The 27,680-nt window shown below is 60.7% G+C and overlaps 1 protein-coding gene across 2 annotated transcripts in view; it reads left to right on the top strand.

Moving 5' to 3' along the window:
- Positions 1–27,680, top strand: part of LOC140426730 (A-type potassium channel modulatory protein KCNIP1-like) — a 948,039-nt gene that overhangs the window by 702,925 nt on the left and 217,434 nt on the right. The window lies entirely within an intron of this gene.

The following is a 27,680-nucleotide window of genomic DNA, read 5'->3' as shown; positions in this document are numbered from 1 at the left end:
AATGGAGCACGGGGGGAATGGAGCACAGGGGGAATGGAGCAGAGGGAGAATGGAGCAGAGGGGGAATGGAGCAGAGGGGGAATGGAGCAGAGGTGGATTGGAGCAGAGGGGAAGTGGAGCACAGGTGGATTGGAGCAGAGGGAGAATGGAGCAGAGGGGGAATGGAGCAGAGGGAGACTGGAGTAGAGGGGGAATAGAGCAGAGGGGGATTGGAGAAGAGGGAGAATGGAGCAGAGGAGGGGGAATGGAGCCGATGGGGAAAGGAGTAGAGGGGAAATGGAGCAGAGGGGAAATGGAGCAGAGGGGGAATGGAGCAGAGGAGGGGGAATGGAGCCCAGGGGGAATGGAGCAGAGGGGAAATGGAGCACACGGGTAATGGTGCAGAGGCGGGGTAATGGCGCAGAGGGAGGGAAAGGAGCAGACGGAGAATGGAGCAGAGGGGGAATGGAGCAGAGGGGGAATGGAGCAGAGGGGTAATGGAGCAGAGAGGGAATGGAGCAGAGGGGTATTGGAGCAGAGGGGTATTGGAGCAGAGGGAGAATGGAGCAGAGGGGGAGTGGAGCAGAGGGAGAATGGAGCAGAGGGGGAATGGAGCAGAGGAGGGGGAATGGGGCAGAGGAGGGGGAATGGGGCAGAGGAGGGAGAATGGAGCAGAGTGGGAATGGAGCAGAGGGGGAATGGAGCAGAGAGAGAATGGAGCAGAGGAGGGGGAAAGGAGCCGAGGGGGAATGGAGCAGAGGGGGAATGGAGCAGAGGTGTATTGGAGCAGAGGGGAAGTGGAGCACAGGTGGATTGGAGCAGAGGGAGAATGGAGCAGAGGGAGAATGGACCAGAGGGGGAATGGATCAGAGGGGGAATGGATCAGAGTGGGAATGGACCAGAGGGGGAATGGAGCAGAGGGGGAATGGAGCAGAGGGCGAATGGAGCACGGGGAATGGAGCACAGGGGGAATGGGGCAGAGGAGCGGCAATGGGGCACAAGAGGGGGAATGGAGCAGAGGGAGAATGGAGCAGAGGGAGAATGGAGCAGAGGGGGAATGCAGCAGAGGGGGAATGCAGCAGAGGGGGAATGGAGCAGAGGGGGGATGGAGCAGAGGTGTATTGGAGCAGAGGGGAAGTTGAGCACAGGTGGATTGGAGTAGAGGGAGAATGGAGTAGAGGGGGAATAGAGCAGAGGGGAAGTGGTGCACAGGGAGAATGGAGCCGAGGGGGAATGGAGCAGAGGGGGAATGGAGCAGAGGAGGGGGAATGGAGCAGAAGGAGGGAAATGGAACAGAGGGGGAAAGGAGCAGAGGAGGGGGAAAGGAGCAGAGGAGGGGGAAAGGAGCAGAGGGGGAATGGAGCAGAGGGAGAATAGAGCAGAGGAGGGGGAATGGAGCCGAGGGGGAATGGAGCAGAGAGGGAATGGAGCAGAGGGGGAATGGAGCAGAGGGGGAATGGATCAGGGGGGCAATGGATCAGAGGGGGAATGGAGTAGAGGGGGAATGGATCAGATAGGGAATGGAGCAGAGGGGGAAGGGAGCAGGAAGAGAATGGAGCGGAGGGGGAGTGGAGCACAGGGGGGATGGAGCACAGTGGGAATGGAGTAGAGGGGGAATGGAGCAGAGGGGGAATGGAGCAGAGGGGGAATGGTGCAGAGGGGTATTGGAGCAGAGGAGGGGGAATGGGGCAGAGGAGGGGGAATGGGGCAGAGGGGGAATGGAGCTGAGGGGGAATGGAGCAGAGAGAGAATGAAGCAGAGGAGGGGGAATGGAGCCCAGGGGCTATGGTGCAGAGGGGGAGTGGAGCAGAGGGGAAGTGGAGCACAGGTGGATTGGACCAGAGGGAGAATGGAGCAGAGGGGGAATGGATCAGAGGGGGAATGGAGCAGGGGGAGAATGGAGCAGAGGGGGAGTGGAGCAGAGGGGGAGTGGAGCAGAGGGGGAATGGAGCACAGTGGGAATGGAGCAGAGGGGGAATGGAGCAGAGGGGGAATGGAGCAGTGGGGGAATGGTGCAGAGAGGTATTGGAGCAGAGGGGGATTGGAGCAGAGGAGGGGGAATGGAGCAGAAGGGGAATGGAGCAGACGGAGAATGGAGCAGAGAGGGAATGGAGCAGTGCCGGAAAGGAGCAGAGGGGGATTGGAGCAGAGGGAGAATAGAGCAGAGGGAGAATGGAGCAGAGGGGGAATGGAGCAGAGGAGGGGGAATGGGGCAGAGGAGGGGGAATGGGGCAGAAGTGGAATGGGGCAGAGGGGGAATGGATCAGAGGGGGAATGGATCAGAGGGGGAATGGAGCTGAGGGGGATGGAGCAGAGGGGGAATGGAGCAGAGGGGGAATGGAGCAGAGGGGGAATGGAGCAGAGGGGCGTTATGGAGCATAGGGCGAATGGAGCAGAGGAGGGGGAATGGAGCAGAGGATGGGGAATGGGGCAGAGGGAGAATGGAGCAGAGGAGTGGAAATGGAGCAGAGGAGTGGGAATGGAGCAGAGGAGGGTGAATGGAGCAGAGGAGGGGGAATGGAGCAGAGGGAGGGAATGGAGAAGAGGGGGAATGGTGCAGAGGGGGGGGATTGGAGCAGAGGAGGGGGAATGGAGCAGAGACGGAATGGAGCAGCGCGACAATGGACCAGAGGGTGATTGGAGCAGAAGGAGAATGGGGCAGTGGAGGGGGAATGGGGCAGAGGAGGGGGAATGGGGCAGAGGAGGGGGAATGAGGCAGAGGGGGAATGGAGCAGAGGCGGGGGAAAGGAGGTGAGGGGGAATGGATCCGAGGGGGAATGGAGCCGAGGGGGAATGGAGCCGAGGGGGAATGGAGCAGAGGGGAAATGGAGCAGAGGGGGAATGGAGCAGAGGAGGGGGAATGGAGCCGAGGGGGAATGGAGCAATGGGGAAATGGAGCACACGGGTAATGGTGCAGAGGCGGGGTAAAGGTGCAGAGGGAGGGAAAGGAGCAGAGGGAGAATGGAGCAGAGGGATAATGGAGCAGAGGGGGAATGGAGCAGAGGAGGGGGAATGGGGCAGAGGAGGGGGAATGGGGCAGAGGAGGGAGAATGGAGCAGAGGGGGAATGGAGCAGAGAGAGAATGGAGCAGAGGAGGGGGAATGGAGCCGAGGGGGAATGGTGCAGAGGCGGAATGGAGCAGAGGGGAAGTGGAGCACAGGTGGATTGGAGCAGAGGGAGAATGGAGCAGAGGGGGAATGGATCAGAGGGGGAATGGATCAGAGGGGGAATGGATCAGAGGGGGAATGGACCAGAGGGGGAATGGACCAGAGGGGGAATGGAGCAGAGGGGGAATGGAGCAGAGGGCGAATGGAGCACGGGGAATGGAGCACAGGGGGAATGGGGCAGAGGAGCGGCAATGGGGCAGAGAAGGGGGAATGGAGCAGAGGGAGAATGGAGCAGAGGGAGAATGGAGCAGAGGGGAAATGCAGCAGAGGGGGAATGCAGCAGAGGGGGAATGGAGCAGAGGGGGGATAGAGCAGAGGTGTATTGGAGCAGAGGGGTAGTGGAGCACAGGTGGATTGGAGCAGAAGGAGAATGGAGTAGAGGGGGAATAGAGCAGAGGGGAAGTGGTGCACAGGGAGAATGGAGCCGAGGACTAATGGAGCAGAGGGGGAATGGCGCAGAGGAGGGGGAATGGAGCAGAGGGAGGGGAATGGAACAGAGGGGGAACGGAGCAGAGGAGGGGGAAAGGAGCAGAGGAGGGGGAAAGAGCAGAGGAGGGGGAATGGAGCAGAGGGGGAATGGAGCAGAGGGGGAATGGAGCAGAGGGGGAACGGAGCAGAGGGAGAATGGAGCAGAGGGGTGGTTATAGAGAATAGGGGGAATGGGGCAGAGGAGGGGGAATGGGGCAGTAGAGGAGGAATGGGGCAGAGGAGGGGGAAAGGGGCAGAGGAGGGAGAATGGTGCAGAGGGGGAATGGAGCAGAGGGAGAATGGAGCAGAGGAGGGGGAATGGAGCCGAGGGGGAATGGAGCAGAGAGGGAATGGAGCAGTGCGGCAATGGACCAGAGGGTGATTGGAGCAGAAGGAGAATGGGGCAGAGGAGGGGGAATGGGGCAGAGGAGGGGGAATGGGGCAGAGGGGGGGAATGGAGCAGAGGGGGAATGGAGCAGAGGCGGGGGAATGGAGGTGAGGGGGAATGGATCCAAGGTGGAATGGAGCCGAGGGGGAATGGAGCCGAGAGTGAATGGAGCAGATGTGGATTGGAGCAGAGGGGAAGTGGGGCAGAGGGGGAATGGATCAGAGAGGGAATGGATCAGAGGGGCAATGGAGCAGAGGGGGAATGGAGCAGAGGGGGAATGGAGCAGAGGGGGAATGGAGCAGAGGGGGAATGAAGTAGGGGGGGAATGGAGCACAGGGAGAATGGAGCAGAGGGGGAATGGAGCAGAGGGGGAATGGAGCAGAGGTGGATTGGAGCAGAGGGGAAGTGGAGCACAGGTGGATTGGAGCAGAGGGAGAATGGAGCAGAGGGGGAATGGAGCAGAGGGGGAATGGAGCAGAGGGAGACTGGAGTAGAGGGGGAATAGAGCAGAGGGGGATTGGAGCAGAGGGAGAATGGAGCAGAGGAGGGGGAATGGAGCCGATGGGGAATGGAGTAGAGGGGAAATGGAGCAGAGGGGAAATGGAGCAGAGGGGGAATGGAGCAGAGGAGGGGGAATGGAGCCGAGGGGGAATGGAGCAATGGGGAAATGGAGCACACGGGTAATGGTGCAGAGGCGGGGTAAAGGTGCAGAGGGAGGGAAAGGAGCAGAGGGAGAATGGAGCAGAGGGATAATGGAGCAGAGGGGGAATGGAGCAGAGGAGGGGGAATGGGGCAGAGGAGGGGGAATGGGGCAGAGGAGGGAGAATGGAGCAGAGGGGGAATGGAGCAGAGAGAGAATGGAGCAGAGGAGGGGGAATGGAGCCGAGGGGGAATGGTGCAGAGGCGGAATGGAGCAGAGGGGAAGTGGAGCACAGGTGGATTGGAGCAGAGGGAGAATGGAGCAGAGGGGGAATGGAGCAGAGGGGGAATGGATCAGAGGGGGAATGGATCAGAGGGGGAATGGACCAGAGGGGGAATGGACCAGAGGGGGAATGGAGCAGAGGGGGAATGGAGCAGAGGGCGAATGGAGCACGGGGAATGGAGCACAGGGGGAATGGGGCAGAGGAGCGGCAATGGGGCAGAGAAGGGGGAATGGAGCAGAGGGAGAATGGAGCAGAGGGAGAATGGAGCAGAGGGGAAATGCAGCAGAGGGGGAATGCAGCAGAGGGGGAATGGAGCAGAGGGGGGATAGAGCAGAGGTGTATTGGAGCAGAGGGGTAGTGGAGCACAGGTGGATTGGAGCAGAAGGAGAATGGAGTAGAGGGGGAATAGAGCAGAGGGGAAGTGGTGCACAGGGAGAATGGAGCCGAGGACTAATGGAGCAGAGGGGGAATGGCGCAGAGGAGGGGGAATGGAGCAGAGGGAGGGGAATGGAACAGAGGGGGAACGGAGCAGAGGAGGGGGAAAGGAGCAGAGGAGGGGGAAAGAGCAGAGGAGGGGGAATGGAGCAGAGGGGGAATGGAGCAGAGGGGGAATGGAGCAGAGGGGGAACGGAGCAGAGGGAGAATGGAGCAGAGGGGTGGTTATAGAGAATAGGGGGAATGGGGCAGAGGAGGGGGAATGGGGCAGTAGAGGAGGAATGGGGCAGAGGAGGGGGAAAGGGGCAGAGGAGGGAGAATGGTGCAGAGGGGGAATGGAGCAGAGGGAGAATGGAGCAGAGGAGGGGGAATGGAGCCGAGGGGGAATGGAGCAGAGAGGGAATGGAGCAGTGCGGCAATGGACCAGAGGGTGATTGGAGCAGAAGGAGAATGGGGCAGAGGAGGGGGAATGGGGCAGAGGAGGGGGAATGGGGCAGAGGGGGGGAATGGAGCAGAGGGGGAATGGAGCAGAGGCGGGGGAATGGAGGTGAGGGGGAATGGATCCAAGGTGGAATGGAGCCGAGGGGGAATGGAGCCGAGAGTGAATGGAGCAGATGTGGATTGGAGCAGAGGGGAAGTGGGGCAGAGGGGGAATGGATCAGAGAGGGAATGGATCAGAGGGGCAATGGAGCAGAGGGGGAATGGAGCAGAGGGGGAATGGAGCAGAGGGGGAATGGAGCAGAGGGGGAATGAAGTAGGGGGGGAATGGAGCACAGGGAGAATGGAGCAGAGGGGGAATGGAGCAGAGGGGGAATGGAGCAGAGGTGGATTGGAGCAGAGGGGAAGTGGAGCACAGGTGGATTGGAGCAGAGGGAGAATGGAGCAGAGGGGGAATGGAGCAGAGGGGGAATGGAGCAGAGGGAGACTGGAGTAGAGGGGGAATAGAGCAGAGGGGGATTGGAGCAGAGGAGGGGGAATGGAGCCGATGGGGAAAGGAGTAGAGGGGAAATGGAGCAGAGGGGAAATGGAGCAGAGGGGGAATGGAGCAGAGGAGGGGGAATGGAGCAGAAGGGGAATGGAGCAGAGGGGGAATGGAGCAGAGAGGGAATGGAGCAATGCCGGAATGGAGCAGAGGGGAAATGGAGCACACGGGTAATGGCGCAGAGGGAGGGAAAGGAGCAGAGGGAGAATGGAGCAGAGGGGGAATGGAGCAGAGGGGGAATGGAGCAGAGGGGGATTGGAGCAGAGGAGGGGGAATGGAGCAGAAGGGGAATTGAGCAGAGGGGGAATGGAGCAGAGAGGGAATGGAGCAATGCCGGAATGGAGCAGAGGGGTATTGGAGCAGAGGGAGAATGGAGCAGAGGGAGAATGGAGCAGAGGGGGAATGGAGCAGAGGAGGGGGAATGGGGCAGAGGAGGGGGAATGGGGCAGAGGAGGGAGAATGGAGCAGAGTGGGAATGGAGCAGAGGGGGAATGGAGCAGAGAGAGAATGGAGCAGAGGAGGGGGAAAGGAGCCGAGGGGGAATGGTGCAGAGGCGGAATGGAGCAGAGGGGAAGTGGAGCACAGGTGGATTGGAGCAGAGGGAGAATGGAGCAGAGGGAGAATGGAGCAGAGGGAGAATGGATCAGAGGGGGAATGGGGCACAAGAGGGGGAATGGAGCAGAGGGAGAATGGAGCAGAGGGAGAATGGAGCAGAGGGAGAATGGAGCAGAGGGAGAATGGAGCAGAGGGTGAATGCAGCAGAGGGGGAATGGATCAGAGGGGGAATGGACCAGAGGGGGAATGGAGCAGAGGGCGAATGGAGCACGGGGAATGGAGCACAGGGGGAATGGGGCAGAGGAGCGGCAATGGGGCACAAGAGGGGGAATGGAGCAGAGGGAGAATGGAGCAGAGGGAGAATGGAGCAGAGGGAGAATGGAGCAGAGGGTGAATGCAGCAGAGGGTGAATGCAGCAGAGGGGGAATGCAGCAGAGGGGGAATGGAGCAGAGGGGGGATGGAGCAGAGGTGTATTGGAGCAGAGGGGAAGTGGAGCACAGGTGGATTGGAGCAGAGGGAGAATGGAGTAGAGGGGGAATAGAGCAGAGGGGAAGTGGTGCACAGGGAGAATGGAGCCGAGGGGGAATGGAGCAGCGGGGGAATGGAGCAGAAGAGGGGGAATGGAGCAGAGGGAGAATGGAGCAGAGGGAGAATGGAGCAGAGGGGGAATGGAGCCGAGGACTAATGGAGCAGAGGGGGAATGGAGCAGAGGAGGGGGAATGGAGCAGAGGGAGGGGAATGGAACAGAGGGGGAACGGAGCAGAGGAGGGGGAAAGGAGCAGAGGAGGGGGAAAGAGCAGAGGAGGGGGAATGGAGCAGAGGGGGAATGGTGCAGAGGGGGAATCGAGCAGAGGAGGGGGAATGGAGCCGAGGGGGAATGGAGCAGAGAGGGAATGGAGCAGTGCGGCAATGGACCAGAGGGTGATTGGAGCAGAAGGAGAATGGGGCAGAGGAGGGGGAATGGGGCAGAGGAGGGGGAATGGGGCAGAGGGGGGGAATGGAGCAGAGGGGGAAAGGAGCAGAGGCGGGGGAATGGAGGCGAGGGGGAATGGATCCGAGGTGGAATGGAGCCGAGGGGGAATGGAGCCGAGAGGGAATGGAGCAGATGTGGATTGGAGCAGAGGGGAAGTGGGGCAGAGGGGGAATGGATCAGAGGGGGAATGGATCAGAGGGGGAATGGAGCAGAGGGGGAATGGAGCAGTGGGGGAATGGAGCAGAGGGGGAATGGAGCAGAGGGGGAATGAAGTAGGGGGGGAATGGAGCACGGGGGGAATGGAGCACGGGGGAATGGAGCACGGGGGGAATGGAGCACAGGGGGAATGGAGCAGAGGGAGAATGGAGCAGAGGGGGAATGGAGCAGAGGGGGAATGGAGCAGAGGTGGATTGGAGCAGAGGGGAAGTGGAGCACAGGTGGATTGGAGCAGAGGGAGAATGGAGCAGAGGGGGAATGGAGCAGAGGGAGACTGGAGTAGAGGGGGAATAGAGCAGAGGGGGATTGGAGAAGAGGGAGAATGGAGCAGAGGAGGGGGAATGGAGCCGATGGGGAAAGGAGTAGAGGGGAAATGGAGCAGAGGGGAAATGGAGCAGAGGGGGAATGGAGCAGAGGAGGGGGAATGGAGCCCAGGGGGAATGGAGCAGAGGGGAAATGGAGCACACGGGTAATGGTGCAGAGGCGGGGTAATGGCGCAGAGGGAGGGAAAGGAGCAGAGGGAGAATGGAGCAGAGGGGGAATGGAGCAGAGGGGGAATGGAGCAGAGGGGTAATGGAGCAGAGAGGGAATGGAGCAGAGGGGTATTGGAGCAGAGGGGTATTGGAGCAGAGGGAGAATGGAGCAGAGGGGGAGTGGAGCAGAGGGAGAATGGAGCAGAGGGGGAATGGAGCAGAGGAGGGGGAATGGGGCAGAGGAGGGGGAATGGGGCAGAGGAGGGAGAATGGAGCAGAGTGGGAATGGAGCAGAGGGGGAATGGAGCAGAGAGAGAATGGAGCAGAGGAGGGGGAAAGGAGCCGAGGGGGAATGGAGCAGAGGGGGAATGGAGCAGAGGTGTATTGGAGCAGAGGGGAAGTGGAGCACAGGTGGATTGGAGCAGAGGGAGAATGGAGCAGAGGGAGAATGGACCAGAGGGGGAATGGATCAGAGGGGGAATGGATCAGAGTGGGAATGGACCAGAGGGGGAATGGAGCAGAGGGGGAATGGAGCAGAGGGCGAATGGAGCACGGGGAATGGAGCACAGGGGGAATGGGGCAGAGGAGCGGCAATGGGGCACAAGAGGGGGAATGGAGCAGAGGGAGAATGGAGCAGAGGGAGAATGGAGCAGAGGGGGAATGCAGCAGAGGGGGAATGCAGCAGAGGGGGAATGGAGCAGAGGGGGGATGGAGCAGAGGTGTATTGGAGCAGAGGGGAAGTTGAGCACAGGTGGATTGGAGTAGAGGGAGAATGGAGTAGAGGGGGAATAGAGCAGAGGGGAAGTGGTGCACAGGGAGAATGGAGCCGAGGGGGAATGGAGCAGAGGGGGAATGGAGCAGAGGAGGGGGAATGGAGCAGAAGGAGGGAAATGGAACAGAGGGGGAAAGGAGCAGAGGAGGGGGAAAGGAGCAGAGGAGGGGGAAAGGAGCAGAGGGGGAATGGAGCAGAGGGAGAATAGAGCAGAGGAGGGGGAATGGAGCCGAGGGGGAATGGAGCAGAGAGGGAATGGAGCAGAGGGGGAATGGAGCAGAGGGGGAATGGATCAGGGGGGCAATGGATCAGAGGGGGAATGGAGTAGAGGGGGAATGGATCAGATAGGGAATGGAGCAGAGGGGGAAGGGAGCAGGAAGAGAATGGAGCGGAGGGGGAGTGGAGCACAGGGGGAATGGTGCACAGTGGGAATGGAGTAGAGGGGGAATGGAGCAGAGGGGGAATGGAGCAGAGGGGGAATGGTGCAGAGGGGTATTGGAGCAGAGGAGGGGGAATGGGGCAGAGGAGGGGGAATGGGGCAGAGGGGGAATGGAGCTGAGGGGGAATGGAGCAGAGAGAGAATGAAGCAGAGGAGGGGGAATGGAGCCCAGGGGCTATGGTGCAGAGGGGGAGTGGAGCAGAGGGGAAGTGAAGCACAGGTGGATTGGACCAGAGGGAGAATGGAGCAGAGGGGGAATGGATCAGAGGGGGAATGGAGCAGGGGGAGAATGGAGCAGAGGGGGAGTGGAGCAGAGGGGGAGTGGAGCAGAGGGGGAATGGAGCACAGTGGGAATGGAGTAGAGGGGGAATGGAGCAGAGGGGGAATGGAGCAGTGGGGGAATGGTGCAGAGAGGTATTGGAGCAGAGGGGGATTGGAGCAGAGGAGGGGGAATGGAGCAGAAGGGGAATGGAGCAGACGGAGAATGGAGCAGAGAGGGAATGGAGCAGTGCCGGAAAGGAGCAGAGGGGGATTGGAGCAGAGGGAGAATAGAGCAGAGGGAGAATGGAGCAGAGGGGGAATGGAGCAGAGGAGGGGGAATGGGGCAGAGGAGGGGGAATGGGGCAGAAGTGGAATGGGGCAGAGGGGGAATGGATCAGAGGGGGAATGGATCAGAGGGGGAATGGAGCTGAGGGGGATGGAGCAGAGGGGGAATGGAGCAGAGGGGGAATGGAGCAGAGGGGGAATGGAGCAGAGGGGCGTTATGGAGCATAGGGCGAATGGAGCAGAGGAGGGGGAATGGAGCAGAGGATGGGGAATGGGGCAGAGGGAGAATGGAGCAGAGGAGTGGAAATGGAGCAGAGGAGTGGGAATGGAGCAGAGGAGGGTGAATGGAGCAGAGGAGGGGGAATGGAGCAGAGGGAGGGAATGGAGAAGAGGGGGAATGGTGCAGAGGGGGGGGATTGGAGCAGAGGAGGGGGAATGGAGCAGAGACGGAATGGAGCAGCGCGACAATGGACCAGAGGGTGATTGGAGCAGAAGGAGAATGGGGCAGTGGAGGGGGAATGGGGCAGAGGAGGGGGAATGGGGCAGAGGAGGGGGAATGAGGCAGAGGGGGAATGGAGCAGAGGCGGGGGAAAGGAGGTGAGGGGGAATGGATCCGAGGGGGAATGGAGCCGAGAGGGAATGGAGCCGAGGGGGAATGGAGCAGATGTGGATTGGAGCAGAGTGGAAGTGGGGCAGTGGGGGAATGGATCAGAGGGGGAATGGATCAGAGGGGGAATGGAGCAGAGGGTGAATGGAGCAGAGGGGGAATGGAGCAGAGGGGGAATGAAGCAGAGGGGGAATGGAGCACGGGGGGAATGGAGCACGGGGGGAATGGAGCAGAGGGAGAATGGAGCAGAGGGGGAATGGAGCAGAGAGGGAATGGAGCAGAGGAGGGGGAATGGGGCAGAGGATGGGGAATGGGGCAGAGGGAGAATGGAGCAGACGAGTGGAAATGGAGCAGAGGAGTGGGAATGGAGCAGAGGAGGGGGAATGGAGCAGAGGAGGGGGAATGGAGCAGAGGGTGGGAATGGAGAAGAGGGGAAATGGAGCAGGGGGGGGGTGGAGCAGGGGGGAAATGAGCAGAGGGGGAATGGGGCAGAGGAGCGGAAATGGGGCAGAGGAGGGGGAATGGAGCAGAGGGAGAATGGAGCAGAGGAAGAATGGAGCAGAGGGGGAATGCAGCAGAGGTGGAATGAAGCAGAGGGGGGATGGAGCAGAGGTGTATTGGAGCAGAGGGGAAGTGGAGCACAGGTGGATTGGAGCAGAGGGAGAATGGAGTAGAGGGGGAATAGAGCAGAGGGGTAGTGGTGCACAGGGAGAATGGAGCCGAGGATGAATGGAGCAGAGGGGGAATGGAGCAGAGGAGGGGGAATGGAGCAGAGGGAGGGGAATGGAACAGAGGGGGAATGGTGCAGAGGGGGGGGATTGGAGCAGAGGAGGGGGAATGGAGCAGAGACGGAATGGAGCAGTGCGGCAATGGACCAGAGGGTGATTGGAGCAGAAGGAGAATGGGGCAGTGGAGGGGGAATGGGGCAGAGGAGGGGGAATGGGGCAGAGGAGGGGGAATGAGGCAGAGGGGGAATGGAGCAGAGGCGGGGGAAAGGAGGTGAGGGGGAATGGATCCGAGGGGGAATGGAGCCGAGGGGGAATGGAGCCGAGGGGGAATGGAGCAGATGTGGATTGGAGCAGAGTGGAAGTGGGGCAGTGGGGTAATGGATCAGAGGGGGAATGGATCAGAGGGGGATAGGAGCAGAGGGGAAATGGAGCAGAGGTGGAATGGAGCAGAGGGGGAATGAAGCAGAGGGGGAATGGAGCACGGGGGGAATGGAGCACGGGGGAATGGAGCACGGGGGGAATGGAGCAGAGGGAGAATGGAGCAGAGGGGGAATGGAGCAGAGGGGGAATGGAGCAGAGGAGGGGGAATGGGGCAGAGGATGGGGAATGGGGCAGAGGGAGAATGGAGCAGAGGAGTGGAAATGGAGCAGAGGAGTGGGAATGGAGCAGAGGAGGGGGAATGGAGCAGAGGAGGGGGAATGGAGCAGAGGGTGGGAATGGAGAAGAGGGGAAATGGAGCAGGGGGGGTGGAGCAGGGGGGAAAGGAGCAGAGGGGGAATGGGGCAGAGGAGCGGAAATGGGGCAGAGGAGGGGGAATGGAGCAGAGGGAGAATGGAGCAGAGGGAGAATGGAGCAGAGGGGGAATGCAGCAGAGGTGGAATGAAGCAGAGGGGGGATGGAGCAGAGGTGTATTGGAGCAGAGGGGAAGTGGAGCACAGGTGGATTGGAGCAGAGGGAGAATGGAGTAGAGGGGGAATAGAGCAGAGGGGTAGTGGTGCACAGGGAGAATGGAGCCGAGGATGAATGGAGCAGAGGGGGAATGGAGCAGAGGAGGGGGAATGGAGCCGAGGGAGGGGAATGGAACAGAGGGGGAAAGGAGCAGAGGAGGGGGAAAGGAGCAGAGGAGGGGGAAAGGAGCAGAGGAGGGGGAAAGGAGCAGAGGAGGGGGAATGGAGCAGAGGGGGAATGGAGCAGAGGGGGAACGGAGCAGAGGGAGAATGGAGCAGAGATGTGGTTATGGAGCATAGGGGGAATGGGGCAGAGGAGGCGGAATGGGGCAGAGGAGGAGGAATGGGGCAGAGGAGGGGGAATGGGGCAGAGGAGGGAGAATGGTGCAGAGGAGGGAGAATGGTGCAGAGGGGGAATGGAGCCGAGGGGGAATGGAGCAGAGAGGGAATGGAGTAGAGGGGAAATGGAGCAGAGGGGAAATGGAGCAGAGGGGAAATGGAGCAGTGGGGGAATTGAGCAGAGGGGGAATGGAGCAGAGGTGGATTGGAGCACAGGGGAAGTGGAGCACAGGTGGATTGGAGCAGAGGGAGAATGGAGCAGAGGGGGAATGGATCAGGGGGGCAATGGATCAGAGGGGGAATGGAGTAGAGGGGGAATGGATCAGATAGGGAATGAAGCAGAGGGGGAATGGAGCAGGGGGAGAATGGAGCAGAGGGGGAGTGGAGCAGAGGGGGAGTGGAGCAGAGGGGGAATGGAGCACAGTGGGAATGGAGCAGAGGGGGAATGGAGCAGAGGGGGAATGGTGCAGAGGGGTATTGGAGCAGAGGGGGATTGGAGCAGAGGAGGGGGAATGGAGCAGAAGGGGAATGGAGCAGACGGGGAATGGAGCAGAGAGGGAATGGAGCAGTGCCGGAAAGGAGCAGAGGGGGATTGGAGCAGAGGGAGAATGGAGCAGAGGGAGAATGGAGCAGAGGGAGAATGGAGCAGAGGAGGGGGAATAGGGCAGAGGAGGGGGAATGGGGCAGAGGGGGAATGGGGCAGAGGGGGAATGGGGCAGAGGGGGAATGGAGCAGAGGGGGAATGGAGCAGAGAGAGAATGAAGCAGAGGAGGGATGGTGCAGAGGGGGAATGGAGCAGAGGGGAAATGGAGCACAGGTGAATTGGAGCAGAGGGAGAATGGAGCAGAGGGGGAATGGAGCAGAGGGGGATTGGAGCATAGGGCGAATGGAGCAGGGGAGGGGGAATGGGGCAGAGGATGGGGAATGGGGCAGAGGGAGAATGGAGCAGAGGAGTGGAAATGGAGCAGAGAAGTGGGAATGGAGCAGAGGAGGGGGAATGGAGCAGAGGAGGGGGAATGGAGCAGAGGGTGGGAATGGAGCAGTGCGGCAATGGACCAGAGGGTGATTGGAGCAGAAGGAGAATGGGGCAGAGGAGGGGGAATGGGGCAGAGGAGGGGGAATGGGGCAGAGGAGGGGGAATGGAGCACGGGGGGAATGGAGCACGGGGGAATGGAGGCGAGGGGGAATGGATCCGAGGGGGAATGGAGCCGAGGGGGAATGGAGCCGAGGGGGAATGGAGCCGAGGGGGAATGGAGCAGATGTGGATTGGAGCAGAGGGGAAGTGGGGCAGAGGGGGAATGGATCAGAGGGGGAATGGATCAGAGGGGGAATGGATCAGAGGGGGAATGGATCAGAGGGGGAATGGATCAGAGGGGGAATGGAGCAGAGGGGGAATGGAGCAGAGGGGGAATGGAGCACGGGGGGAATGGAGCACGGGGGAATGGAGCACAGGGGAATGGAGCACAGGGAGAATGGAGCAGAGGGGGAATGGGGCAGAGGGGGAATGGAGCAGAGGGAGACTGGAGTAGAGGGGGAATAGAGCAGAGGGGGATTGGAGCAGAGGGAGAATGGAGCAGAGGAGGGGGAATGGAGCCGATGTGGAATGGAGTAGAGGGGAAATGGAGCAGAGGGGAAATGGAGCAGAGGGGGAATGGAGCCGAGGGGGAATGGAGCAGAGGCGGAATGGAGCAGAGGGGAAGTGGAGCACACGGGTAATGGTGCAGAGGCAAGGTAAAGTTGCAGAGGGAGGGAAAGGAGCAGAGGGAGAATGGAGCAGAGGGGGAATGGAGCAGAGGGTGAATGGAGCAGAGGGGGAATGGAGCAGAGGGTGAATGGAGCAGAGGGGGAATGGAGCAGAGGGTGAATGGAGCACGGGGAATGGAGCACAGGGGGAATGGGGCAGAGGAGCGGCAATGGGGCAGAGGAGGGGGAATGGAGCAGAGGGAGAATGGAGCAGAGGGAGAATGGAGCAGAGGGGGAATGCAGCAGAGGGGGAATGCAGCAGAGGGGGAATGGAGCAGAGGGGGGATAGAGCAGAGGTGTATTGGAGCAGAGGGTAAGTGGAGCACAGGTGGATTGGAGCAGAAGGAGAATGGAGTAGAGGGGGAATAGAGCAGAGGGGAAGTGGTGCACAGGGAGAATGGAGCCGAGGACTAATGGAGCAGAGGGGGAATGGAGCAGAGGAGGGGGAATGGAGAAGAGGGAGGGGAATGGAACAGAGGGGGAACGGAGCAGAGGAGGGGGAACGGAGCAGAGGAGGGGGAAAGAGCAGAGGAGGGGGAATGGAGCAGAGGGGGAATGGAGCAGAGGGGGAATGGAGCAGAGGGGGAACGGAGCAGAGGGAGAATGGAGCAGAGGGGTGGTTATAGAGCATAGGGGGAATGGGGCAGAGGAGGGGGAATGGGACAGAAGAGGAGGAATGGGGCAGAGGAGGGGGAATGGGGCAGAGGAGGGAGAATGGTGCAGAGGGGGAATGGAGCAGAGGGAGAATGGAGCAGAGGAGGGGGAATGGAGCCGAGGGGGAATGGAGCAGAGAGGGAATGGAGCAGTGCGGCAATGGACCAGAGGGTGATTGGAGCAGAAGGAGAATGGGGCAGAGGAGGGGGAATGGGGCAGAGGAGGGGGAATGGGGCAGAGGGGGGGGAATGGAGCAGAGGGGGAATGGAGCAGAGGCGGGGGAATGGAGGCGAGGGGCAATGGATCCGAGGTGGAATGGAGCCGAGGGGGAATGGAGCCGAGAGGGAATGGAGCAGATGTGGATTGGAGCAGAGGGGAAGTGGGGGAGAGGGGGAATGGATCAGAGGGGGAATGGAGCAGAGGGGGAATGGAGCAGAGGGGGAATGGAGCAGAGGGGGAATGAAGTAGGGGGGGAATGGAGCACGGGGGGAATGGAGCACGGGGGAATGGAGCACGGGGGAATGGAGCACGGGGGGAATGGAGCACAGGGGGAATGGAGCACAGGGGGAATGGGGCAGAGGAGTGGGACTGGGGCAGAGGAGGGGGAATGGAGCAGAGGGAGAATGGAGCAGAGGGGGAATGGAGCAGAGGGGGAATGGAGCAGAGGGGGAATGGAGCAGAGGGGGAATTGAGCAGAGGGGGAATGGAGCAGAGGGGGAATAGAGCAGTGGGGGATTGGAGCAGAGGGAGAATGGAGCAGAGGGGGAATGGAGCAGAGGGGGAATGGAGCAGAGGGGGAATGGAGCAGAGGGGGAATAGAGCAGTGGGGGATTGGAGCAGAGGGAGAATGGAGCAGAGGAGGGGGAATGGAGCAGAGGAGGGGGAATGGAGCTGAGGGTGGGAATGGAGAAGAGGGGAAATGGAGCAGGGGGGGTGGAGCAGGGGGGAAAGGAGCAGAGGGGGAATGGGGCAGAGGAGCGGAAATGGGGCAGAGGAGGGGGAATGGAGCAGAGGGAGAATGGAGCAGAGGGAGAATGGAGCAGAGGGGGAATGCAGCAGAGGTGGAATGAAGCAGAGGGGAGATGGAGCAGAGGTGTATTGGAGCAGAGGGGAAGTGGAGCACAGGTGGATTGGAGCAGAGGGAGAATGGAGTAGAGGGGGAATAGAGCAGAGGGGTAGTGGTGCACAGGGAGAATGGAGCCGAGGATGAATGGAGCAGAGGGGGAATGGAGCAGAGGAGGGGGAATGGAGCCGAGGGAGGGGAATGGAACAGAGGGGGAAAGGAGCAGAGGAGGGGGAAAGGAGCAGAGGAGGGGGAAAGGAGCAGAGGAGGGGGAAAGGAGCAGAGGAGGGGGAATGGGGCAGAGGAGCGGAAATGGGGCAGAGGAGGGGGAATGGAGCAGAGGGGGAACGGAGCAGAGGGAGAATGGAGCAGAGATGTGGTTATGGAGCATAGGGGGAATGGGTCAGAGGAGGCGGAATGGGGCAGAGGAGGAGGAATGGGGCAGAGGAGGGGGAATGGGGCAGAGGAGGGAGAATGGTGCAGAGGAGGGAGAATGGTGCAGAGGGGGAATGGAGCCGAGGGGGAATGGAGCAGAGAGGGAATGGAGTAGAGGGGAAATGGAGCAGAGGGGAAATGGAGCAGAGGGGAAATGGAGCAGTGGGGGAATTGAGCAGAGGGGGAATGGAGCAGAGGTGGATTGGAGCACAGGGGAAGTGGAGCACAGGTGGATTGGAGCAGAGGGAGAATGGAGCAGAGGGGGAATGGATCAGGGGGGCAATGGATCAGAGGGGGAATGGAGTAGAGGGGGAATGGATCAGATAGGGAATGAAGCAGAGGGGGAATGGAGCAGGGGGAGAATGGAGCAGAGGGGGAGTGGAGCAGAGGGGGAGTGGAGCAGAGGGGGAATGGAGCACAGTGGGAATGGAGCAGAGGGGGAATGGAGCAGAGGGGGAATGGTGCAGAGGGGTATTGGAGCAGAGGGGGATTGGAGCAGAGGAGGGGGAATGGAGCAGAAGGGGAATGGAGCAGACGGGGAATGGAGCAGAGAGGGAATGGAGCAGTGCCGGAAAGGAGCAGAGGGGGATTGGAGCAGAGGGAGAATGGAGCAGAGGGAGAATGGAGCAGAGGGAGAATGGAGCAGAGGGAGAATGGAGCAGAGGAGGGGGAATAGGGCAGAGGAGGGGGAATGGGGCAGAGGGGGAATGGGGCAGAGGGGGAATGGGGCAGAGGGGGAATGGAGCAGAGGGGGAATGGAGCAGAGAGAGAATGAAGCAGAGGAGGGATGGTGCAGAGGGGGAATGGAGCAGAGGGGAAATGGAGCACAGGTGAATTGGAGCAGAGGGAGAATGGAGCAGAGGGGGAATGGAGCAGAGGGGGATTGGAGCATAGGGCGAATGGAGCAGGGGAGGGGGAATGGGGCAGAGGATGGGGAATGGGGCAGAGGGAGAATGGAGCAGAGGAGTGGAAATGGAGCAGAGAAGTGGGAATGGAGCAGAGGAGGGGGAATGGAGCAGAGGAGGGGGAATGGAGCAGAGGGTGGGAATGGAGCAGTGCGGCAATGGACCAGAGGGTGATTGGAGCAGAAGGAGAATGGGGCAGAGGAGGGGGAATGGGGCAGAGGAGGGGGAATGGGGCAGAGGAGGGGGAATGGAGCACGGGGGGAATGGAGCCGAGGGGGAATGGAGCCGAGGGGGAATGGAGCCGAGGGGGAATGGAGCAGATGTGGATTGGAGCAGAGGGGAAGTGGGGCAGAGGGGGAATGGATCAGAGGGGGAATGGATCAGAGGGGGAATGGATCAGAGGGGGAATGGATCAGAGGGGGAATGGATCAGAGGGGGAATGGAGCAGAGGGGGAATGGAGCAGAGGGGGAATGGAGCACGGGGGGAATGGAGCACGGGGGAATGGAGCACAGGGGAATGGAGCACAGGGAGAATGGAGCAGAGGGGGAATGGGGCAGAGGGGGAATGGAGCAGAGGGAGACTGGAGTAGAGGGGGAATAGAGCAGAGGGGGATTGGAGCAGAGGGAGAATGGAGCAGAGGAGGGGGAATGGAGCCGATGGGGAATGGAGTAGAGGGGAAATGGAGCAGAGGGGAAATGGAGCAGAGGGGGAATGGAGCCGAGGGGGAATGGAGCAGAGGCGGAATGGAGCAGAGGGGAAGTGGAGCACACGGGTAATGGTGCAGAGGCAAGGTAAAGTTGCAGAGGGAGGGAAAGGAGCAGAGGGAGAATGGAGCAGAGGGAGAATGGAGCAGAGGGCGAATGGAGCAGAGGAGGGGGAATGGGGCAGAGGAGGGGGAATGGGGCAGAGGAGGGAGAATGGAGCAGAGGGGGAATGGAGCAGAGAGAGAATGGAGCAGAGGAGGGGGAATGGAGCCGAGGGGGAATGGTGCAGAGGCGGAATGGAGCAGAGGTGAATTGGAGCAGAGGGGGAATGGATCAGAGGGGGAATGGATCAGAGTGGGGAATGGACCAGAGGGGGAATGGACCAGAGGGGGAATGGAGCAGAGGGGGAATGGAGCAGAGGGTGAATGGAGCAGAGGGGGAATGGAGCAGAGGGTGAATGGAGCAGAGGGGGAATGGAGCAGAGGGTGAATGGAGCACGGGGAATGGAGCACAGGGGGAATGGGGCAGAGGAGCGGCAATGGGGCAGAGGAGGGGGAATGGAGCAGAGGGAGAATGGAGCAGAGGGAGAATGGAGCAGAGGGGGAATGCAGCAGAGGGGGAATGCAGCAGAGGGGGAATGGAGCAGAGGGGGGATAGAGCAGAGGTGTATTGGAGCAGAGGGTAAGTGGAGCACAGGTGGATTGGAGCAGAAGGAGAATGGAGTAGAGGGGGAATAGAGCAGAGGGGAAGTGGTGCACAGGGAGAATGGAGCCGAGGACTAATGGAGCAGAGGGGGAATGGAGCAGAGGAGGGGGAATGGAGAAGAGGGAGGGGAATGGAACAGAGGGGGAACGGAGCAGAGGAGGGGGAACGGAGCAGAGCAGGGGGAAAGAGCAGAGGAGGGGGAATGGAGCAGAGGGGGAATGGAGCAGAGGGGGAATGGAGCAGAGGGGGAACGGAGCAGAGGGAGAATGGAGCAGAGGGGTGGTTATAGAGCATAGGGGGAATGGGGCAGAGGAGGGGGAATGGGACAGAAGAGGAGGAATGGGGCAGAGGAGGGGGAATGGGGCAGAGGAGGGAGAATGGTGCAGAGGGGGAATGGAGCAGAGGGAGAATGGAGCAGAGGAGGGGGAATGGAGCCGAGGGGGAATGGAGCAGAGAGGGAATGGAGCAGTGCGGCAATGGACCAGAGGGTGATTGGAGCAGAAGGAGAATGGGGCAGAGGAGGGGGAATGGGGCAGAGGAGGGGGAATGGGGCAGAGGGGGGGGGAATGGAGCAGAGGGGGAATGGAGCAGAGGCGGGGGAATGGAGGCGAGGGGCAATGGATCCGAGGTGGAATGGAGCCGAGGGGGAATGGAGCCGAGAGGGAATGGAGCAGATGTGGATTGGAGCAGAGGGGAAGTGGGGCAGAGGGGGAATGGATCAGAGGGGGAATGGAGCAGAGGGGGAATGGAGCAGAGGGGGAATGGAGCAGAGGGGGAATGAAGTAGGGGGGGAATGGAGCACGGGGGGAATGGAGCACGGGGGAATGGAGCACGGGGGGAATGGAGCACAGGGGGAATGGAGCACAGGGGGAATGGGGCAGAGGAGTGGGAGTGGGGCAGAGGAGGGGGAATGGATCAGAGGGAGAATGGAGCAGAGGGGGAATGGAGCAGAGGGGGAATGGAGCAGAGGGGGAATGGAGCAGAGGGGGAATGGAGCAGAGGGGGAATAGAGCAGTGGGGGATTGGAGCAGAGGGAGAATGGAGCAGAGGGGGAATGGAGCAGAGGGGGAATGGAGCAGAGGGGGAATAGAGCAGTGGGGGATTGGAGCAGAGGGAGAATGGAGCAGAGGAGGGGGAATGGAGCCGATTGGGAATGGAGTAGAGAGGAAATGGAGCAGAGGGGAAATGGAGCAGAGGGGGAATGGAGCAGAGGAGGGGGAATGGGGCAGAGGAGGGAGAATGGTGCAGAGGGGGAATGGAGCAGAGTGAGACTGGAGAAGAGGAGGGGGAATGGAGCAGAGAGGGAATGGAGCAGTGCGGCAATGGACCAGAGGGTGATTGGAGCAGAAGGAGAATGGGGCAGAGGAGGGGGAATGGGGCAGAGGAGGGGGAATGGGGCAGAGGGGGGGGAATGGATCAGAGGGGGAATGGAGCAGAGGGTGAATGGAGCAGAGGGGGAATGGAGCACGGGGGGAATGGAGCACGGGGGAATGGAGCACAGGGGAATGGAGCACAGGGAGAATGGAGCAGAGAGGGAATGGGGCAGAGGGGGAATGGAGCAGAGGGAGACTGGAGTAGAGGGGGAATAGAGCAGAGGGGGATTGGAGCAGAGGGAGAATGGAGCAGAGGAGGGGGAATGGAGCCGATGGGGAATGGAGTAGAGGGGAAATGGAGCAGAGGGGAAATGGAGCAGAGGGGGAATGGAGCCGAGGGGGAATGGAGCAGAGGCGGAATGGAGCAGAGGGGAAGTGGAGCACACGGGTAATGGTGCAGAGGCAAGGTAAAGTTGCAGAGGGAGGGAAAGGAGCAGAGGGAGAATGGAGCAGAGGGCGAATGGAGCAGAGGAGGGGGAATGGGGCAGAGGAGGGGGAATGGGGCAGAGGAGGGAGAATGGAGCAGAGGGGGAATGGAGCAGAGAGAGAATGGAGCAGAGGAGGGGGAATGGAGCCGAGGGGGAATGGTGCAGAGGCGGAATGGAGCAGAGGGGAAGTGGAGCAGAGGGGGAATGGATCAGAGGGGGAATGGATCAGAGTGGGGAATGGACCAGAGGGGGAATGGACAAGAGGGGGAATGGAGCAGAGGGAGAATGGAGCAGAGGGTGAATGGAGCAGAGGGGGAATGGAGCAGAGGGTGAATGGAGCAGAGGGGGAATGGAGCAGAGGGTGAATGGAGCACGGGGAATGGAGCACAGGGGGAATGGGGCAGAGGAGCGGCAATGGGGCAGAGGAGGGGGAATGGAGCAGAGGGAGAATGGAGCAGAGGGAGAATGGAGCAGAGGGGGAATGCAGCAGTGGGGGAATGCAGCAGAGGGGGAATGGAGCAGAGGGGGGATAGAGCAGAGGTGTATTGGAGCAGAGGGTAAGTGGAGCACAGGTGGATTGGAGCAGAAGGAGAATGGAGTAGAGGGGGAATAGAGCAGAGGGGAAGTGGTGCACAGGGAGAATGGAGCCGAGGACTAATGGAGCAGAGGGGGAATGGAGCAGAGGAGGGGGAATGGAGAAGAGGGAGGGGAATGGAACAGAGGGGGAACGGAGCAGAGGAGGGGGAACGGAGCAGAGGAGGGGGAAAGAGCAGAGGAGGGGGAATGGAGCAGAGGGGGAATGGAGCAGAGGGGGAATGGAGCAGAGGGGGAACGGAGCAGAGGGAGAATGGAGCAGAGGGGTGGTTATAGAGCATAGGGGGAATGGGGCAGAGGAGGGGGAATGGGACAGAAGAGGAGGAATGGGGCAGAGGAGGGGGAATGGGGCAGAGGAGGGAGAATGGTGCAGAGGGGGAATGGAGCAGAGGGAGAATGGAGCAGAGGAGGGGGAATGGAGCCGAGGGGGAATGGAGCAGAGAGGGAATGGAGCAGTGCGGCAATGGACCAGAGGTTGATTGGAGCAGAAGGAGAATGGGGCAGAGGAGGGGGAATGGGGCAGAGGAGGGGTAATGGGGCAGAGGGGGGGGAATGGAGCAGAGGGGGAATGGAGCAGAGGCGGGGGAATGGAGGCGAGGGGCAATGGATCCGAGGTGGAATGGAGCCGAGGGGGAATGGAGCCGAGAGGGAATGGAGCAGATGTGGATATGAGCAGAGGGGAAGTGGGGCAGAGGGGGAATGGATCAGAGGGGGAATGGAGCAGAGGGGGAATGGAGCAGAGGGGGAATGGAGCAGAGGGGGAATGAAGTAGGGGGGGAATGGAGCACGGGGGGAATGGAGCACGGGGGAATGGAGCACGGGGGAATGGAGCACGGGGGGAATGGAGCACAGGGGGAATGGGGCACAGGGGGAATGGGGCAGAGGAGTGGGACTGGGGCAGAGGAGGGGGAATGGAGCAGAGGGAGAATGGAGCAGAGGGGGAATGGAGCAGAGGGGGAATGGAGCAGAGGGGGAATGGAGCAGAGGGGGAATGGAGCAGAGGGGGAATAGAGCAGTGGGGGATTGGAGCAGAGGGAGAATGGAGCAGAGGGGGAATGGAGCAGAGGGGGAATGGAGCAGAGGGGGAATGGAGCAGAGGGGGAATAGAGCAGTGGGGGATTGGAGCAGAGGGAGAATGGAGCAGAGGAGGGGGAATGGAGCCGATTGGGAATGGAGTAGAGAGGAAATGGAGCAGAGGGGAAATGGAGCAGAGGGGGAATGGAGCAGAGGAGGGGGAATGGGGCAGAGGAGGGAGAATGGTGCAGAGGGGGAATGGAGCAGAGTGAGACTGGAGAAGAGGAGGGGGAATGGAGCAGAGAGGGAATGGAGCAGTGCGGCAATGGACCAGAGGGTGATTGGAGCAGAAGGAGAATGGGGCAGAGGAGGGGGAATGGGGCAGAGGAGGGGGAATGGGGCAGAGGGGGGGGAATGGAGCAGAGGGGGAATGGAGCAGAGGCGGGGGAATGGAGGCGAGGGGCAATGGATCCGAGGTGGAATGGAGCCGAGGGGGAATGGAGCCGAGAGGGAATGGAGCAGATGTGGATTGGAGCAGAGGGGAAGTGGGGCAGAGGGGGAATCGATCAGAGGGGGAATGGAGCAGAGGGGGAATGGAGCAGAGGGGGAATGGAGCAGAGGGGGAATGAAGTAGGGGGGGAATGGAGCACGGGGGGAATGGAGCACGGGGGAATGGAGCACGGGGGAATGGAGCACGGGGGGAATGGAGCACAGGGGGAATGGAGCACAGGGGGAATGGGGCAGAGGAGTGGGACTGGGGCAGAGGAGGGGGAATGGAGCAGAGGGAGAATGGAGCAGATGGGGAATGGAGCAGAGGGGGAATGGAGCAGAGCTGGATTGGAGCAGAGGGAGAATGGAGCAGAGGGGGAATGGAGCAGAGGGGGAATGGAGCAGAGGGGGAATGGAGCAGAGGGGGAATAGAGCAGTGGGGGATTGGAGCAGAGGCAGAATGGAGCAGAGGAGGGGGAATGGAGCCGATTGGGAATGGAGTAGAGAGGAAATGGAGCAGAGGGGAAATGGAGCAGAGGGGGAATGGAGCCGAGGGGGAATGGAGCAGATGTGGATTGGAGCAGAGGGGAAGTGGGGCAGAGGGGGAATGGATCAGAGGGGGAATGGATCAGAGGGGGAATGGATCAGAGGGGGAATGGAGCAGAGGGGGAATGGAGCAGAGGGGGAATGGAGCACGGGGGGAATGGATCACGGGGGAATGGAGCACAGGGGAATGGAGCACAGGGAGAATGGAGCAGAGGGGGAATGGGGCAGAGGGGGAATGGAGCAGAGGGAGACTGGAGTAGAGGGGGAATAGAGCAGAGGGGGATTGGAGCAGAGGGAGAATGGAGCAGAGGAGGGGGAATGGAGCCGATGGGGAATGGAGTAGAGGGGAAATGGAGCAGAGGGGAAATGGAGCAGAGGGGAAATGGAGCAGAGGGGGAATGGAGCCGAGGGGGAATGGAGCAGAGGCGGAATGGAGCAGAGGGGAAGTGGAGCACACGGGTAATGGTGCAGAGGCAAGGTAAAGTTGCAGAGGGAGGGAAAGGAGCAGAGGGAGAATGGAGCAGAGGGAGAATGGAGCAGAGGGCGAATGGAGCAGAGGAGGGGGAATGGGGCAGAGGAGGGGGAATGGGGCAGAGGAGGGAGAATGGAGCAGAGGGGGAATGGAGCAGAGAGAGAATGGAGCAGAGGAGGGGGAATGGAGCCGAGGGGGAATGGTGCAGAGGCGGAATGGAGCAGAGGGGAAGTGGAGCAGAGGGGGAATGGATCAGAGGGGGAATGGATCAGAGTGGGGAATGGACCAGAGGGGGAATGGACCAGAGGGGGAATGGAGCAGAGGGGGAATGGAGCAGAGGGTGAATGGAGCAGAGGGGGAATGGAGCAGAGGGTGAATGGAGCAGAGGGGGAATGGAGCAGAGGGTGAATGGAGCACGGGGAATGGAGCACAGGGGGAATGGGGCAGAGGAGCGGTATTGGGGCAGAGGAGGGGGAATGGAGCAGAGGGAGAATGGAGCAGAGGGAGAATGGAGCAGAGGGGGAATGCAGCAGAGGGGGAATGCAGCAGAGGGGGAATGGAGCAGAGGGGGGATAGAGCAGAGGTGTATTGGAGCAGAGGGTAAGTGGAGCACAGGTGGATTGGAGCAGAAGGAGAATGGAGTAGAGGGGGAATAGAGCAGAGGGGAAGTGGTGCACAGGGAGAATGGAGCCGAGGACTAATGGAGCAGAGGGGGAATGGAGCAGAGGAGGGGGAATGGAGAAGAGGGAGGGGAATGGAACAGAGGGGGAACGGAGCAGAGGAGGGGGAACGGAGCAGAGGAGGGGGAAAGAGCAGAGGAGGGGGAATGGAGCAGAGGGGGAATGGAGCAGAGGGGGAATGGAGCAGAGGGGGAACGGAGCAGAGGGAGAATGGAGCAGAGGGGTGGTTATAGAGCATAGGGGGAATGGGGCAGAGGAGGGGGAATGGGACAGAAGAGGAGGAATGGGGCAGAGGAGGGGGAATGGGGCAGAGGAGGGAGAATGGTGCAGAGGGGGAATGGAGCAGAGGGAGAATGGAGCAGAGGAGGGGGAATGGAGCCGAGGGGGAATGGAGCAGAGAGGGAATGGAGCAGTGCGGCAATGGACCAGAGGGTGATTGGAGCAGAAGGAGAATGGGGCAGAGGAGGGGGAATGGGGCAGAGGAGGGGGAATGGGGCAGAGGAGGGGGAATGGGGCAGAGGGGGGGGGAATGGAGCAGAGGGGGAATGGAGCAGAGGCGGGGGAATGGAGGCGAGGGGCAATGGATCCGAGGTGGAATGGAGCCGAGGGGGAATGGAGCCGAGAGGGAATGGAGCAGATGTGGATTGGAGCAGAGGGGAAGTGGGGCAGAGGGGGAATGGATCAGAGGGGGAATGGAGCAGAGGGGGAATGGAGCAGAGGGGGAATGGAGCAGAGGGGGAATGAAGTAGGGGGGGAATGGAGCACGGGGGGAATGGAGCACGGGGGAATGGAGCACGGGGGAATGGAGCACGGGGGGAATGGAGCACAGGGGGAATGGAGCACAGGGGGAATGGGGCAGAGGAGTGGGACTGGGGCAGAGGAGGGGGACTGGAGCAGAGGGAGAATGGAGCAGAGGGGGAATGGAGCAGAGGGGGAATGGAGCAGAGGGGGAATGGAGCAGAGGGGGAATAGAGCAGTGGGGGATTGGAGCAGAGGGAGAATGGAGCAGAGGGGGAATGGAGCAGAGGGGGAATGGAGCAGAGGGGGAATAGAGCAGTGGGGGATTGGAGCAGAGGGAGAATGGAGCAGAGGAGGGGGAATGGAGCCGATTGGGAATGGAGTAGAGAGGAAATGGAGCAGAGGGGAAATGGAGCAGAGGGGGAATGGAGCAGAGGAGGGGGAATGGGGCAGAGGAGGGAGAATGGTGCAGAGGGGGAATGGAGCAGAGTGAGACTGGAGAAGAGGAGGGGGAATGGAGCAGAGAGGGAATGGAGCAGTGCGGCAATGGACCAGAGGGTGATTGGAGCAGAAGGAGAATGGGGCAGAGGAGGGGGAATGGGGCAGAGGAGGGGGAATGGGGCAGAGGGGGGGGAATGGAGCAGAGGGGGAATGGAGCAGAGGCGGGGGAATGGAGGCGAGGGGCAATGGATCCGAGGTGGAATGGAGCCGAGGGGGAATGGAGCCGAGAGGGAATGGAGCAGATGTGGATTGGAGCAGAGGGGAAGTGGGGCAGAGGGGGAATCGATCAGAGGGGGAATGGAGCAGAGGGGGAATGGAGCAGAGGGGGAATGGAGCAGAGGGGGAATGAAGTAGGGGGGGAATGGAGCACGGGGGGAATGGAGCACGGGGGAATGGAGCACGGGGGAATGGAGCACGGGGGGAATGGAGCACAGGGGGAATGGAGCACAGGGGGAATGGGGCAGAGGAGTGGGACTGGGGCAGAGGAGGGGGAATGGAGCAGAGGGAGAATGGAGCAGATGGGGAATGGAGCAGAGGGGGAATGGAGCAGAGGTGGATTGGAGCAGAGGGAGAATGGAGCAGAGGGGGAATGGAGCAGAGGGGGAATGGAGCAGAGGGGGAATGGAGCAGAGGGGGAATAGAGCAGTGGGGGATTGGAGCAGAGGGAGAATGGAGCAGAGGAGGGGGAATGGAGCCGATTGGGAATGGAGTAGAGAGGAAATGGAGCAGAGGGGAAATGGAGCAGAGGGGGAATGGAGCAGAGGAGGGGGAATTGAGCCGAGGGGGAATGGAGCAGAGGGGAAATGGAGCAGAGGGGGAATGGACCAGAGGGTTAATGGTGCAGAGGGGGATTGGAGCAGAGGAGGGGGAATGGAGCAGAGAGGGAATGGAGCAATGCCGGAATGAAGCAGAGGGGTATTGGAGCAGAGGGAGAATGGAGCAGAGGGAGAATGGAGCAGAGGGGGAATGGAGCAGAGGAGGGGGAATGGGGCAGAGGAGGGGGAATGGGGCAGAGGAGGGAGAATGGAGCAGAGTGGGAATGGAGCAGAGGGGGAATGGGGCAGAGGGGGAATGGAGCAGAGGGGGAATGGAGCAGAGAGAGAATGGAGCAGAGGAGGGGGAATGGAGCAGAGGGGGAATGAGGCAGAGGGGGAATGGAGCAGAGGGGGAATGGAGCAGAGAGAGAATGGAGCAGAGGAGGGGGAATGGAGCCGAGGGGGAATGGTGCAGAGGCGGAATGGAGCAGAGGGGAAGTGGAGCACAGGTGGATTGGAGCAGAGGGAGAATGGAGCAGAGGGAGAATGGAGCAGAGGGGGAATGGATCAGAGGGGGTATGGATCAGAGGGGGAATGGACCAGAGGGGGAATGGAGCAGAGGGGGAATGGAGCAGAGGGCGAATGGAGCACGGGGAATGGAGCACAGGGGGAATGGGGCAGAGGAGCGGCAATGGGGCACAAGAGGGGGAATGGAGCAGAGGGAGAATGGAGCAGAGGGAGAATGGAGCAGAGGGGGGATGCAGCAGAGGGGGAATGCAGCAGAGGGGGAATGGAGCAGAGGGGGAATGGAGCAGAGGGAGAATGGAGCAGAGGGGGAATGGAGCAAAGGGGGGGTTATGGAGCATAGGGCGAATGGAGCAGAGGAGGGGGAATGGGGCAGAGGATGGGGAATGGGGCAGAGGGAGAATGGAGCAGAGGAGT

Source organism: Scyliorhinus torazame, chromosome 7, assembly GCF_047496885.1.
Source record: "Scyliorhinus torazame isolate Kashiwa2021f chromosome 7, sScyTor2.1, whole genome shotgun sequence".
Classification (NCBI taxonomy): domain Eukaryota; kingdom Metazoa; phylum Chordata; class Chondrichthyes; order Carcharhiniformes; family Scyliorhinidae; genus Scyliorhinus; species Scyliorhinus torazame.
Note: the sequence above shows the minus strand (reverse complement) of the source record. Positions and strands in the feature narration are given on the sequence as shown.